Source organism: Hemiscyllium ocellatum, chromosome 12 (assembly GCF_020745735.1).
Source record: "Hemiscyllium ocellatum isolate sHemOce1 chromosome 12, sHemOce1.pat.X.cur, whole genome shotgun sequence".
NCBI classification, from domain to species: Eukaryota; Metazoa; Chordata; class Chondrichthyes; order Orectolobiformes; family Hemiscylliidae; genus Hemiscyllium; species Hemiscyllium ocellatum.
Window position 1 is genome coordinate 74929221 of NC_083412.1, and position 16577 is coordinate 74945797.

General features: G+C 39.6%; 1 protein-coding gene across 2 annotated transcripts in view; it reads left to right on the top strand.

Moving 5' to 3' along the window:
• epha3 (eph receptor A3) overlaps window positions 1-16577 on the top strand; it is a 241809-nt gene that overhangs the window by 112723 nt on the left and 112509 nt on the right. The gene's annotated exons all lie outside the window — the stretch shown is intronic.

A 16577-nucleotide genomic window follows, 5' to 3' on the forward strand; every position in this document is an offset into this window, starting at 1 on the left:
ACCGGAAGCGGCAGATTCAAACCAGTATAAATGCTGGAGGAATCAGCACAGAAGCGCTTCACAGGAGGCTCCCAAACACTGAGGATGTCACCTAGAAAGGGGGCGAAACGTTTGCAACAAAAACTCCCATCTCGACGAACAGAACCACAACAACGAGCACCCAAACTACAAATCTTCTCACAAACTTTGAATGTTGAATATCATTCAGCTTTAGGCAGTATTCAAATTCCCTGCTGATAAACAATGGTCTGTTATCTGTGGCCAACATTTCTGGGAGTCTGTGTACTGCAAAAGATATGTGCAGTTTTTCTATTGTGTTTGACAAATGAACTCTATGCATATCAGCCATTTTGAGTGGGCACCCACAATGACTAAGAACATTGAGTCCATGAAAGGAGCAATATAGTCAACATGTGACTGAGTCCAACGTTTACCCGGCTGTTCCCACGACTCTAGGAGAGCTACTGGTAGTAATTTTTGTCCTTGTTGTCACCCTGGGCACTGCCCACCAATGTGGCTACGTCTGCGTCAAAACTTTGCCACCAAACAAAACTTGTCAACAGCAACTTCATTTGGGAAATCCCTGGAAGACTCTGGTGAAGTTTAGTCTGTATCTTGTGGCAACCTTTGCTCAAGACAATGTTCTTTACCTGGACAAGATTCCCAGGAATCCAACCTGCTACCTCTTGTGAGATGGACCATTGGTCTTATGTTGAGAAGTATTAGTATCAGATTAATCTAAGAAAGAAACATCTGAAAGAGGTGAAAGACTTCAAGTCATTTCAGGAACAGGAATATTTTGATTTAAAGAAAAAAGAAACCAACTGGTTCCTGCATTCCTAAATTATTAGTTAAGCTTCTGGCTGTCTTAGAAATATTTTGCAACATTAGAATCTACTTAGCTTTAATTGTTTTATGAACATGTATTTCTTTTTATCAGATTCAAAAAGCAGCATAATTTGCACTTATCCCTAATTTGCACATATCCTGAACTTCTAAGATACTTACTCAAGTACAACTCAAGTTGCTGGTTTCATGCTAGTCATTCTGTTCTTGGCATTATGATGTCTACAGGACGTCTTTTTCCTCTTCATGTATTTTATTTTTCTCTTTCTTTTTCTCTCTACTTACCTCCCTTCCTCAGACAGCATCAGTGGGGAGAGTTGAGCCAGAGTGGACTCAATGGACTCCCAGCCTCAAGGTGAAGTCAAGGGTGGACTCCCTTGAAGGACTATAGTGCTGACCTTTGAAGGCAGACTTAATGCTTAAACTTTGAAGGCAGACTTAAAGAAACAGCTTTTGGCTTCATTAGGTACCAAACTGTTCTAGTCCTTATTTGGTAATAGGACCACCCCTTAGGCAACTACAGGGATAGCTCCAGCAGAATTGCTAATGGGGAGATGACCCTGCATCACGTTATATCTGATCTTCACAAATTTTAGAAGGACTATAATGCTAACCTTTTACCTCTATCTCTTTGTTTTTCTAATTATACCTAAAATTTTGTACCTAGTATCTTTGTACCTAGCTTTATAAGGACTACAGTGCTGATCGTTTAATTTCATTTATTCATTGTTCTAAATTATATTGAAGATTTTGTACCTAGGTATCTTTGTATCTAACATGATGCCCAAAATGATTGACTTCATACACTTTTCCCTGTACTCATGTATCCCTGTACTTGAGTACACGCGACAATAAACCTAATACTAATTCTAGTTCTAATTCTAACAATCAGATTTAACTCACACATTCCCTGTTCAGAACTCTGGTTCCAGGAGGATAACCTTTAATGGCAGAGGAGAGGAGAATGTCAAGTCTTCCCTTGCATGAAAATGTTACAACAATCAGTTGACAAACTTCTCAGTGAAATGGTCGGGCAGTTTTTTAAAAAATGCGCTCATAGTAGGCCATATTATGTGAAGGGCAAAATTGTCCAAGAGTGCCCGATGGATATGATTTGACCTCTCTTACTTTAGGACACGTGAAAGCTAGATTGCTGGCAATGCTCACATCTTATTGCCAATTTTATGTTGATGTAAATCACAAACCACTTCGTATCAATAGCTAATAGCAGTATAATCGCACCTTTAGTTTTCTTATTACAATCATTCAAATCATTGCAGAAGCTCTCCTTTACATGTTGTTTAGTATCAGCAATACAGCAATCATAAGAGAAACTATATCGAAAGCTGAAATAGCATGCAGCTGGAACAAAGGAATATAATACTCTCATTTTATCCTTTGAAATTTTTTCCTAATTCACAGAGTGGTCAGTTAATTTTATCAATGCACTTTATTTTAATACATCAATACAGAAAGGTTACTGTACTGAGTTCCTTGTCTCTCTCCTTACCAGCTTCTCTTGTTTCATTCACTGTTTCAGGTCAAAGAAGCTAGCTTCTCAGCCTCTATGGCAGCATGGAGAATAAGCTCAAAATATTCCATAAATAGTGTTGTATCCCTGCTTACCATCCCTATAAATACTATTTGTACCAAGCATACACAGGGGAAATTGTGTCCGAAGCTGTAACTCAATTGTGGCATCTTGGTTGCAAGCCACGGACGATGATATATTAAGCAGAATCACTTGTCTTGTAATGTCATGGCTCTGCTCTAGCCCTGCGTTGTGATGTACAGCTGACAGTCAATATGGCCTCTTGGCCATTGAATTCTGTGGGCTGGTTGGAATGATCAGCATCCGATACTGCGACCTGTCTGCTGTCTGCTGAGACAGCTGCAGGGGATGATACTCAGCTGTCTCCAGGGCAGCTGGAAAAGTCTTTTTGACTATAAGGTGGAGAGAAACCTTACCTCACAGTCACTGAGCGAAAACACTTAACAGCAACAAAAGTCACCCTCCAGGTTTTCGATTGTAGGTTCGTTACAAAGGCTCAGAAATGTAATGTTTATTTAGATAGATGGAAAAACACAATTTTTTAAAAAGTCTTTGTACAAAGGAGATTGGTATGAAACTACATAATACTGAACTGTGGCAAAGTGTATACAAATTATTGACTCAACCTTAGCTGGAGAATTTTGTTCAATTCTGCAAATCCAACTTTAGGAGCAGGCCAAAGACTGAGAGGGTGGAGAAATGAATCACTGGAAATAATCCTAGAGATGGGGGACTTCAAATGCATGGAAAAACTAGAGGAGTTTTGTCTCTGGATTACATTGAAGAATCGAGAAGGATAAAAGAGAAGGAAGGTTAATTCAGTGGGCCAGTCACCGCACTATTTTCTGATTGCTGATTTTCTGCTTTTCATTTTCTACTACTTTGCAAGATAATTTTAGGTCCTTATACAGAGCCTGGGATTCAGCATAAGAACCCCTTAACATCACTGTAGCAAAACCCTGCATATTTATCCATTGAGAGTTGCCAGGCAACATTTAATCATAGAATTTGAGCATCTGTATGATGCCATCTGGAGAATTGAATAATATCACAGCATTCATTTAGACACTGCTAATAGCTATCTTCTTTAGAGTTAATGTGCATGGCAATTTTTAGGATACCATGACTGAGGTATTATACTTACTTGTACACTTCAGAATGGGGAAGGAAAGCAGCATTGCCATTTTTCTGCAGCCTGTCAGTCCAATTTAGATGGATTCACAAGATAATTAATCTGAACAATCATTTGCATTCATATTCAAGAAGCAACTATTGAAAGCAACTATTTTAACCATCTATCTATCAGGAAGTACTTCTGATAGTGGTTGCAATTGTTGTCAGCAAAGAGTGTAAAGCTTTAATGAAAGTTCCTGATTGATATTACGATAAAGACATTATTTGATCAGCCACAATTAATAGAACAGTGTCTGATGCGTGGGTGCATTTGGCTTAGGAATATGGACCTCTTTTATTCAGGTTTCTCTTCTTGAAGAACTAAGATTTTCAATCTGACTTTATGCATAACTCTGGTTCTTCACTGTTCCAAGAGAGCTGTGCTCAATTTTCACTTCCTTATTAAAAGTAAATGGTCTATAAGTGAATTGATTAGAAATGTTCAGAGAGCATGCCATGTCTCATGGGAATATTTCGTTTTGCAACGAAATATTTGAATATCTTTGTAGTTACCCGGGTTTTACTAACCTGGGAAAGTACAGGAAGCTCTGAGTTTGGAACCAGATTGGAGAATTAATTTCAGGATGTGAACATTGAGTGATATGTAACAGTTTGGATCACTGAACCAATTACCAAACACCCTACCATTATTTCTGGAAGAGTTAACTGATATGTGGTGCTATTTCATTGATTATTTCGGTAAAGAGAGAGCAAATATGGTAATAGTACTGAACTATTCTGCAGTAAAGTCAGCAGAACCCAACTGACACTAAGTGGATTTGCCACAAAGGGGCTCAGTGCCGAATGTAAGAAAGAGAAGCAAATTGTCTATGGTTCCTGCTGCTGATAACTGTCCAGTGACCCCTGCTGCATGCCTGCTTGAGATAAGAGGAGTTTCACTGTGATGCCTCAATAATTAAAATTCCTGCTAATGTATGCAATACGAGGAATGCTCACCTGAGGTATTAGAGACTCTCAACAGCCCGTTAGCTATGAAACACCTTCCCAGAAAAAAACTGGGCAGAAATATAATTACAAGAGAGAAACCAAGGATAAATTATAGTAGGTTCAAAACCTTTTATCCATAAATAATGCCGTATGTGTTTTGCATGTATACACTTAAACTAGTCTTTAATCAGCACATGGGCTTTGTCTTGATACCTGGCTCAGACACACAAGATAAGAATTTACAGCTTTTGTGCCCTTCAGATTAAGATAAATGTATCAGGAAAAATGTCTGTTTGTATTTCAGTGTTCATGAGCCTGTAGCACAGAAGTGATCTAGTGGCATAACTAGCATAAAATTGGCCATTTTACCCAGATGGGAATACAGGCAGGCAATCTAAGAAGTGGAAAATTTCATTCATGTAATGGGAGGATCTCTGCTAAGGTTACATTGCTGGAGATGATATGGCAATGCTGATTGTGGTGAGCAATGCATCATATCTAAATCAAGCTCAAGAGAACTTTAAAATGGATCTGTTCTCCAGTAACACTGTCTGCTCATAGTGCACTAAAATAAAAAAAAAGGAGTAATTTGGAAATGAATCCAGTTAGCACAGCTACAATTATTATTCATGATTATAATGGAATTGACTCATTGAAAAATGTATTGCATAGAACCTCTACAGTGGAAGCAGGCCATTCATCTCATCGAGTCTGCACCAACCCTCTGAAGAGCATCCAACCCACCCCCTACCTATCCCTGTAACCCTGCATTTCCCATGGCTGATCCACCCACCTTGTGCATCTTTGGACTGTGGGAAAGAACAGGAGCGCCCAGAGGAAACCTACACACGCACACACACACGGAGAATGGATGTAGTTTTGCTCGCTGAGCTGGAAGGTTCATTCTCAGACATTTCATCACCATACTAGATAATATCTTCAGTGGGCCTCTGGTGGTGTAGCCCACTTTCCATTTATATGTTTTGGTTTCCTTGGGTTGGTGATGTCATTTCCTGTAGTGACACAATTTCCTGTGGTGATGTCATTTCCTGTTCTTTTTCTCAAGGAGTGGTAAATGGGATTCAAGTCCATGTGTATGTTGATAGAGTTCTGGTTGGAATGTCATACTTCTCGGAGCTCTCGTGAGTGTCTCTGTTTGGCTTGTCCTAGGATGGATGTGTTGTCCCAGTCGAAGTGGTGTTCTCCCTCATCCATATGTGAGGATACTAGTGAGAGTGGGTCATGTCTTTTTGTGGCTAGTTGATGTTCATGTATCCTGGTGGCTAGTTTTCTGCCTGTTTGTTCAATGTAGTATTTGTTACAGTTCTTGCAAGGTATTTTGTAAATGACATTAATTTTGCTTGTTGGCTGTGTAGGGTCTTTCAAGGTCATTAGCTGCTGTTTTAGTGTGTTGTTGGGATGAACCTTCCAGCTCAGCGAGCAAACCTACATCCAGAACCTCAACCTGAGCTACAAATCTTCTCAAAACTCACTAACAGGGAGAATGTGCAAACTTATTCTACCCTGTAGAGGGCACCTAATAGTGAATCATAGAGATATACAGCACAGAAACAGACCCTTCGGTCCAACTCGTCCATGCCGACCAGATATCCGAAATTAACCTACTCCCATTTTTCAGCATTTGGCCATATCCCTCTAAACGCTTCCTATTCATATACCCATCCAGATGCCTTTTAAGTAATTGTACCATTCTCCACCATTTACTCTGGCAGCTCATTCCATACATACCCCACTATCTGCATGAAAAAGTCGCTGCCTTTATACCCCCATCCCCCATCCCCCAACCACCACCATCAGGTTCCATTCAAATCTATTCCTCCTCACCTTCAACCCATACCCTCAATTTCTGGCCCCCCCACCCCCACACAGGGAGATCCACATGTTAATTTTGGTTTAGAAAGATTGGAGCGAGGTTATTACTATTTTGAAATGCCCTATCTTTTACTTTTCCTCTTCTAGCTGTTCCTTCTCAGATAGAAGGTCTTTGGTTGGGCCTTCAGTTGGAAAGCCTGTCTGCTATCCATAGCCACACCCGTTCAAAATCAGCACCTGTAATTCCTTCCCCCTCAGGAAAGTGTTCAGGACTCAGAAACAGTTGTGACCTCTCTTTCCCAGCCCCAGAGGGAATATCCTGCTCTGTGTTTTTGTGAGAGACAAAGACTATTTGGCAGATATTTTCAGCTTTTGTTTTTTGTTCAATAAATATTAGCAAGTGAAAGAAGGAGAGCAGACTATGAGAGTGAGGGAAATATGAAGATGATAGAGTGTCAATTTTCAACTTGAAAAGTACTGTTGCAATTTGAAACCAGCTATTAAGTATGTCTGCATTTTGTTGGGGTTAATAAAAAGGCAATGCTCTTGTGTCTCCTGGCTACGCACAAATATCATTTTCTTTTAACATTTCCTTTTTGTTGGTAGCTACTGGTTAAAACACAAAGGCTGCTACAAAACCTGACTGGAGCACATCAAGATAGCTGCTTAGTGCAACCCTGAAAGACAAGCAGGAGGCTGGAAGAACACAGCAAGCCAGGCAGCATTAGGAGATGGAGAAGTTAACATTTCAGTTGTAACCCTTCTTCAAATACAGTGTCAGTCCTTTATTTAATCTCGACTCAGTCTAACTACCTGCTCAATGCTATCAGGATAAAATTTGAATGTTATAAATACTCACCTGGTCAGGCCTGACTGAAAGGTTGATCTGAACTGTTGACTCTGCCTCTCACTCTGTACTGCTGCCAAACTACCTGAGCATTTCCAACATTTTCTAACTTTACTTCAGATTTCTAGCATCAGCAGTATTTTGCTTTGTGTACACCTTTCTCGTTGCCTTAATGTTGCCCAAAATCAATATTGCACCAATCATCAGAGTAGGAGACACGAATAGCATCGCAAGATTACTAAATATTCAAGGGGCAAAAAGAAGAGAGCAAATGATTATATAATACTTATCACGAGAGAAAATATGTTTAGGTGAGTAAAGGAGACTGAAGAGCAGTAAGTCCCCTAGACCTGTTGGAATGCATCCTAGAATTTCAAAGGAAGTAGCTACAGAGGTAGTGTATGTACCAGTAATAATCATGCAGAAATCTTTAGATTCTGGAAAATTCCCAGATTGGAACACTTTTGTAGAAAGAAAGGAAGGAGACAAAAAAATAGCTTAACGTCAGTTATTGAAAAAAATGTTAGAAACTATATAAAAGATGCAATTGCAGAACATTTAGAAATACACACTATGATTAAATAGTATCAGCGTGGCTTCATGAATGGGAAAGCATGCCTGAAAAAATTTACCACAATTCTTTCAGTAGGATATAAAAAGGGCAAGCAGTGGATGGAATATATTTAGTTTTTTTAAAAGGTATTTGACAAAGTATCACATATTAGGTTGCTTAATAGAATAAGAATCCCTAAATTGGAGGCAGTATATTAGCATGGATAGAGTTTTGATAAAGGGAGCATTTTCAAGATGGCAGACTGTAACTAATGGTGTGCCACAGGGGTCAGTGCCGTATACTGAGAGATCTGGGTAAGGACATAGCAAGGGTACAAACGCTTCTTAAAAGTTTTCTTTTTAATTACAAATCTTGCTGGGCTGTTGCCGATATAAAATGCATGTTAAAATGCTTCACAAAATTTTAGATTTTCTGACATAAACCTGCAAAGTTATGCAGTGTAAATTCTACAACACATCAATTACAGTTGGCTGTTCTGCTTTCACAGCACTTGAAAACACTTTGTCAAATCTGTGAAAGAACAGAATAAGATGCCAGTTGCTAGGTTAAAGGTACGAAAGGCAAGAGAAAGAAATCTCCATTTTCAGTTAACATTCAAGTTATGCTGTGATGTTATCATTATCGATGAATCCTGTATTAACTGGATAGTGCTGCTATATTGGTTTGACAGTACATGGCTCACTAGAACATGCAAATATAAACATGTACTGTTGTTAAGGCAAAGACTGCTTGTTTTATCCTATGTTTGGATATTTTCCTAATTAACCTGTTCAGCAATGTTACAGCACTCTTATGAAGAAGGTAAGACTTGAACTTGGGGCCTTAGTGGCTTAGAGGTAGGGATACTGCTACTACACCACAAACCCCCCACAAAGTACGTTTTTATACTTTATACTTCTAACTGATCTCCTTCCTTGAATTGTCTATCCAACACTAGTATGGACAAGCTGAAATGCTGGAGCAAAAGAAAGAGTCAGCAGAGCTCCTTGCTGAGAAATGAATGAATCCAGCCCACATTCATGAGTTGCTCACCTCCCACTTCTCAAGGTTTCACACTCATCTGTTTTCAATTCTCATTCCTCCCAGTGCATTGTGCTGAAGATAGGCACTACCTGTTAGGATGCACTTGTTAAGGTGGAGAGGTGCCGACCTAGTGATATTATCGTTGAACTGTTAATCAGATATTCAAGGAATGTTGTGGGGAACTGGGTTCAAATCCTACCATGGTAGATGATGGGTGTTGAATTCAATAAGGAAAAAACTGGAATTAAGAGTCTAATGAAAACCATGAAACCATTGTCAATTGTTGGAAAAACCCTTTGGGGGAGGAAACTGCTATCCTTACCTGATCTGACTTAAATGTGACTCCAGACCCACAGCAATGTAGCTGACTCTTAAACTGATCTTTGGGCCAGTAGGGGCTTAAGGATCTCTTCTGAGTTTTCTCACTAATCCTGACTTGGATGCACACCACTGCCCCTTCATCTTGCTCTGGGTCAGAATTCTTGGATTCATGATTGTCATTCTCCCATTGCCACCTGGATGGGATGTACCACAATGATAACAGGATGGGATAGTACCATCAGCACAAATATTGCATTATTTCAAGCAGTAGGACAACACCACCTTTCCAGGATTATTCCAGACCATGCATGATGTGGCACTTTTAATATCACTCAAATATAAAGTCAGTTCTCTGCCCGAGAGAGCAAATACCCAGCCTCTGGATGATTGCAATGCTGCAAGTAAACCTGCTGCTGAGGAATCTCTAGGGAATGTTCATAATTGCTCACAATAGGGCACTTCATCTATCCCTTGTATTCCAATAGCAGGTTGCTTTTAGGGAACACCGGTCCAAATTTCCTATCCCCATAAGTAAAGCAAGCAATCATAGAAGAGCTAATTGATGACAGTCTAGGTGCCTTTTATGTAGAAACTGCAGAAAACAGACTGGGAAGCTGGGGGCACTTGTAACATTGTCCCCAATGTCAGATGCACGCAACTGAATGAACAAATAACTGAGATTCAGCTATCTGAAATATCAATAGGGAAGACTCATGTTTTATTAAAAGTTTCTTGTAGCTACAAATTTGTCTCGAAGCATTGGCAGTGCTTAATTATTACTTGATTTTGTTAATGCACAAGACGTTCTGCTTGTTGTGACTTTTAATTTGACGTACTTGCACAGAATGTAGCTGTGAAGAAACACAACTCCTGATTCTGTCTCTTAACAGATGTGTCTCTTTTTTAAAACCTGCTGTGCAGCTCTTTATTTAGGTCTGACCTGTTTGAAAAAAAAACAGAAGAATTAAAAGCAGAAAATAGCAGAGAGAGTGCAGCACATCGTTCAGCAGCTATGAAGAAATGTGGCAGGTTAATTTAATGGGTTAGATCCTTCAACAGAACTAGAATCAATAGGAGAAGTATATCATTAAACAACATTGAACAAAGTGGGGTCATTACCCCATGGATCATGAATACTGAAGCCCCCGTTATTTATCAATGATGTGTTGTGTCAAAAGGAATTTTTTTTTTGGAACATTTAAAGGAAATAAAAACTGATGGAATATGAATGAAGATTACCTCAGTTAAGCATTCAAAAAGCAATTAAGAGAATAAAAGAGTTGGAAAATATCTCAGCTGGGTAGTTAAGCAGCTGTGGAGAGACATGAAGACAAACAAAATTGCTTTGATATTTGGAGTAGAGGGGCATCAAAGAAGCATGACAGCTATGGCAAGAGCACAAAGCAGTCAGGGTTCTCATACATGATTACAGTCTGGTTTGCTATGCTATAAAGCATGCCTATGTGATAACACGATCCAAATTAGCTTGTATATTAGTGCAGTCCTTTCTTTGGTAAATGGGCAACCAATAGACAATGATTAAGCTGCACACAAACAGCAGTCATTGTGTAGTGTATCCTACCTCTGCAAGGGATGGTTCATTGAGGGTGGGAGGGATAAAAACTGAAGTGGAGGAGAGGAAGGAGGTGGGAAGGGCAGACTAATTACCACATTTCACTGAAATTGATTGATTTGTGAGAAAATAAAAGTAAGAACATAACGTGCAATTAATCCCTGTCTTCTGTACTGCGCACCTGCATGCATCGTATTCACAAAACTCAACAGAAAGCTGAAGTGAACTTTGAGACATCCGAGAGAAATCTCCAAAGGGACACACACAAAAAAAAATCCACATTTTCCGTAACTGTACACAGACTTATGACTTGCTCAACAAAATTGCAAACAGTACAGGCATTTGAGTTCGAAAGTTGGATTGAGTGCAACAGTCATCAGAAATTGTTTCTAAACACCAGCAAGTGACTTCTTCCTGAGTTGACCTTGTGATTAAATGTAAAATACAGTGCCACTAATAAAATGTGTCCGTTAATATTACAAGGAATTTATATCCTTAAGCAGAAGGGAGATACATCTTCAAAAAGCACAGTGGAATTTGAAGGTTGTTAGGAGTGGAATCCTGTGGTGATACTTTGCTCACCCACTGTGCTGTCAGGTTATTTGCATATAGCTTAAAAATGCAATGTCGCACAACAGAGTAGCACAGCAAGTTGCCAGTGAGCTAGAAATTGCATATGTCAGCCACAAATGTTGGAGTCAAAATCCAACATGGACCTATTTTGTAGGTCTAAAATGGGCAAAACAATAAAGAAATTGGCAGGTCAGTGAGCAATTCTTAAGAACAATATTTTCTTTCATGGCATGTGTGTTTCAATGGCAAGGTCAGCATTTGTTGCGTATCCGCATTGCCCTTACGGTGATGATGGATCACTTCTCAAACTGTTGCGGTCCACCTGATGTAAGGGCTTTTAAAGTATTGATGGGCAGGGTGTCCTCTGTTTTTCAGCGACACTGAAGGGATGATGATACACACCCAAATTTGGATTATGTGTGACTCAGGTGTGCAGTTGAAGGATGTTTCCTGCAGTGTGTTTTGTATATGGTATGCACTACCCTATCCCTGTGTGCCCATTGTGAAGGGAGCAAATGTTGAAAGTAACAGGTGCCAGTCAAGCGGAATAAAAATAGGGCATGTTGGAGAAACTCAGCAGGTCAGGTAAAATCTGTGGAGAGAGAAAGAGTTAATGTTTTGAGTCTAGCGTGTCTATTATTTGAAACTTACAGCTAAGTGGATTGCTTTATCGTTGGTGGTGCTGAGCATGTGGTGTGTTATTGAAGCAGCACTCGTAGAATCATAGAATCCCTACATTGTGGAAGTAGGCCATTCAGCCCACTGATTCCACACCTTTTTCATGCAAAAGTGGTGCGTGTATGGCATGAGCTGCTAGAGGAAGTGGTGGAGGCTGATACAATTACAACATTTAAAATGCATCTGGTTTAGCTGCATGAATAGGAAGGGTTTACAGGATAAGGGTTAAATGGTGGCAAACAGGACTAGATTAATTTAGGATATCTGGACAAGTTGGACTGAAGGGTCTGTTTCCATGTTGTGCAACGCTATGGTTATATGACAATAAATGCTGGACAACCAGCAATGCCCATGATCCCACAGAGGAATAAAACAAAGTACATTAACACTATTGGCAACCACCACTCACAATGTTCAACTCTTCACTCTTTGTGAACAATTTGGAGACTTTTTTTAAAAACTTTGTTGGACTTACATCTTACTTCTAATCTGTACATGTGATAGTATTCCTTCTGGCCTGCAGTAATTATTAAACTAGATAGGATAGTGAAGAAGGTGTTTGGTGTGCTTTCTTTTATTGGTCAGAGTATTGAATATAGGAGTTGGGAGGTCATGTTGTGGCTGTCCAGGACATTGGTTAGGCCAGTGTTGGAATATTGTGTGCAATTCTGCTCCCCTTCCTATCAGATGTTATGAAACTTGAAAGGGTTCAGCGACCTTATAGAGGTTTACAAAATTATGAGGGGCATGGATAGGGTAAATAGGCAAAGTCTTTTCCTTGGGGCCAGGGAGTCCAGAACTAGAGGACATAGGTTTAGGGTGAGAGGGGAAAGATAGAAATGAGACCTAAGAGGCAACGTTTTCACACGGGGGTGGTACGTGTATGGAATGAGCTGCCAGAGGAAGTGGTGGAGGCTGGTACAATTGCAAAATTTAAGAGGCATTTGGATGGGAGTATGAATAGGAAGGGTTTGGTGGGATATGGGCCATGTACTGGCCCGTGGGACGAGATTGGGTTGGGATATCTGGTCAGCATGGACAGGTTGGACTGAAGGGTCTGTTTCCATGCTGTACATCTCTATGACTCTATTAATCATGAAAGCCTGGTTAATTTGGCTCCTGTCAAAACAGAATTTTATTTGCAATCAACTAAAGTTGAGGTTGGGTGAATAAAGGAGAGTCAGTTCCATCTCTTCTCAGCTAGAACCTCAATAACACAGCTGTCCCATCTGGAACTGTAACACATTGAGGAATCTTGCCCAGGGTCTAGTCACAGCACGTTCTCAATCATTTGTATGCTGTCGACAGGCTCTTGGGAGTCAGGAAATGAGTCACTTCCCACCAGTGTTCCCAGCATCTGACCTGCACTTGTTACAACAGTATTTATGTGGTTTGATTTCTGGTCAATGAGAATCCCAGGATATTGATGATTGGAAAGCCTTTCTATTATTTTGAGTATTCATGGGATGTAGGTGTCACTGACCATGACAGCATCCATGGCAAACATCTCTATCAAGGGGAGATGGTTAGACTTTTTCTTGTTGCTATTATCTGGTATTTTTGTTGTGTAAACATGTTGTGCCCTTTATTAACCCAAGTCTGAATGTTAAGCAGGCCATATGACATTGTGGTCACTGCTCAATTAGTTGGTACTTTTTTTTAAAGACAACACTGGAGTCTCCTAAAATGAGTCCAGGCTTAATTTAAGACCAACATTGTTAAATTTGTTTTATTTCCTCCCTTACCCACCTCACTCACTACAGTCTACAGACATATCGCTGGATCTCTGTCTTGGGTGAATGTATTAAGTCAAACTGCACTTACAGAGCCAGCAGTCCACCTAAATGCTGAATCATGGGAATATAGAAATTAGGAACTGTAATAGACCACACGCCTTTTGAGCTTGCTCCACCATTCAAGCTGATCCTTTATCTCAATTCTTGATTTCTCTCTATACCCCTTGATGCCTTTAAAATCCAAAAATGTATCCAACTCTTTAGATAAATTAAATTAAATGAGATGACTTCAATTGTCATTTGGAGCTGTCCATTCCAGCACACGGTGGCTGCACAGAATTGAAATGATCAACAGACAGAAACAATTTGTTTTCCACCCGGGTTGCTGTCAGTGCCAGAAGAAAAGAGTATGATTGAAACTTCTGTGAACGATAACCATGCCTGAGCAGTGAAGTGGTAAACAGGTTGCTCCCGTCCATTAAAGGAAAGCTTTTGACCATGTAATCACACTGTACGATGCAATAACATGGGAAGGAAATAGCTGTCAGCACTGTACAGTCCCAGTACTGTATGCAATAATTCACACAATGCACCATCCTCTTTGTGGAATGGAAATCTTGGAATATTGCCTCCATACTTCTGTTCCATTCATAATGCGAAGAATAGGTTTCCTGCAGGAACCTAAAGCAAACTTCAACTTTTAAATAAACAGCTACATTGAGTTAATATGTAAACAGGAGCTGGTAGGTCCAGAATAGGGAGGGGTCTCAGGAAATTGCCTATTTAGCCAATATGACTTGGATCATTAAGCGTGTTTACAGTGATGTTGGTCTGTTTACAGAAGTAAGTTACTACCACTTTTACCCAGACCTGGTTTTTGTTTAAGATTTCAAATAATAGTAAATTAAACTGTAGGTTAAAAGCATGTCAGTTTGCAGTATGATTTTGTAACTGCAATATTCAGTTAGCTTGTAAAATGCAACTGGTTGGAAGCACTCTTATTTTTATTGGGTGGATAACATGGGAAATTATGGGCTTGGGGATTGACTGACAATTGCCAAATTTGAAGAATAACAAACATAAAATTGAACTGTTTGTTGGAGATTAATACCATGAAATGAAAAAGTCCTTCTAAAAATATGAGCTGATCAGGGTAAATCAGCAGATATGTTGCTTTATAAGATGAGGATGTTGTACCCATGTTGGGCCTTTAAAAGGCAAGAAAACATCCAAATACATTTCATTACAACACTAGCAAATAAAATGTGACATCAAGCCACATGAGGGTAGATGGTCAAAGAGGTGAGTTTTCAAGAGCCCTTAAAAGGAGGAAGGACAGATGGAAAGGATTATTTGGGATGTTGCAGAGCTCAGAACCTCACCATTCAAAGTGTGGTCACAGTGGTGGAGTGATTATCATGAGAAAGTGCATACAACCAAATTAGGAGAAATGCAGAAATATCACAAGATATGTAAAGCTGGAGGAGGTCACTAATTGGGTTGGAATTGGAGGTTGGGTGAGGCATGGTGGTATATGAATGAAGATTGAGACCATTGAATGATTTAATAAACAAGGATGACAATTGAAAGTCAAGGCATTGATTCCTAATCTGGCCATGTAGTGAGCACAGTGAGACTTAGCCTATATTATACATGGGTAACAGGGATTTGGATGAGTTCAACTTTATATAATTGAAAGATGAAACAACCTAGGAAAGCACTCGTGAAGCTAATTGTAGAAATGATAAAGGAATGAATAAGAGACTCCGCAGCAGATGACCTGATGCAAAGTTAGTGTTGATGGATGTGATGAAGATGCAAGTAGCAGCTTTGGTGTCAATGTAGGTATATGGCTGCAAACTCATTTCAGATTGAAATACGACACCAAGGTTGCAAATAATATGCTACAAACTTAGGCAGTTGTCTGAACAAAGGGTAAAGTTAGTTGTTTGGAAAGTGGAATTGGTGGTGGGACCAAAAACTGATCTCTTCCCAAAAAATGAACTGAAGCAAATTTCTACTCATGCAGTGCTGGACATTGACACAGCAGAAGTTGGTGATGATTAGGAGATGAATATAATTGAGAGAGGTGTTGGAAAGTTAGAGCTGCATATAAATATTTCTTTGTGCAGCACCCATTAGTGTGCAGTTGTAAGCCCTTTCAAAGAAATAAAGCAGTGTTATCCAAACCATGGGTCATACCCCTGTTAGGGTCATGGGCTGTTTACCTGGGGTCATAAATCGAACTTTTGACCAGAAAGTATTTTTTCCCTATATGGTTTGACACAAGGTTAGTTTTCACTATTCTGGTTGCCCATTCAATGCTCTGATTAGATGTTCAGATCATTACTCTGATTTGTAAACCAGGGATTTCCTTGGAGGCTTGGAATGGAGGAGGGTTATTTGAATATTTGCTGTAGTGATTGGCAGAACAGTACTTGGACTGACATCATGCCCTGGTGACTGATACGCATGGTTCTTAGTTCCGAGATCTGATTCAGATTCTTCAAAACTACTGTGGACAAAGGTACTTGCCTGATTCAAAAATCCTGCCTTTATTCAACAACTCCTAATCATTTTCCACACTCAGCACCTTCCTCCCCCAGTCACTCTTGGGTCAAACCAATTTTCAAACATTAAAATGTGGTCACAGAGGTGGAAAACAGATTGGGAAGCTTTGTGTTATGATTTAGTCTGGAGGAGTAAATAAATTTCCTTCTATTCACTCCTGAGTTTGGTTATGACTGAATTTGAATGTTTAAGCAGATGTGATTCTTCAATTCACTATTTACTTCAGCACGTCTAAAGCTAGGGAGAAACAAGTCAATCATATTTCTTGGGTTAACAATTAAAGAGTTTATGTTGTTATGAACATGCTCATTGAATCTTTTCCTGCTCAT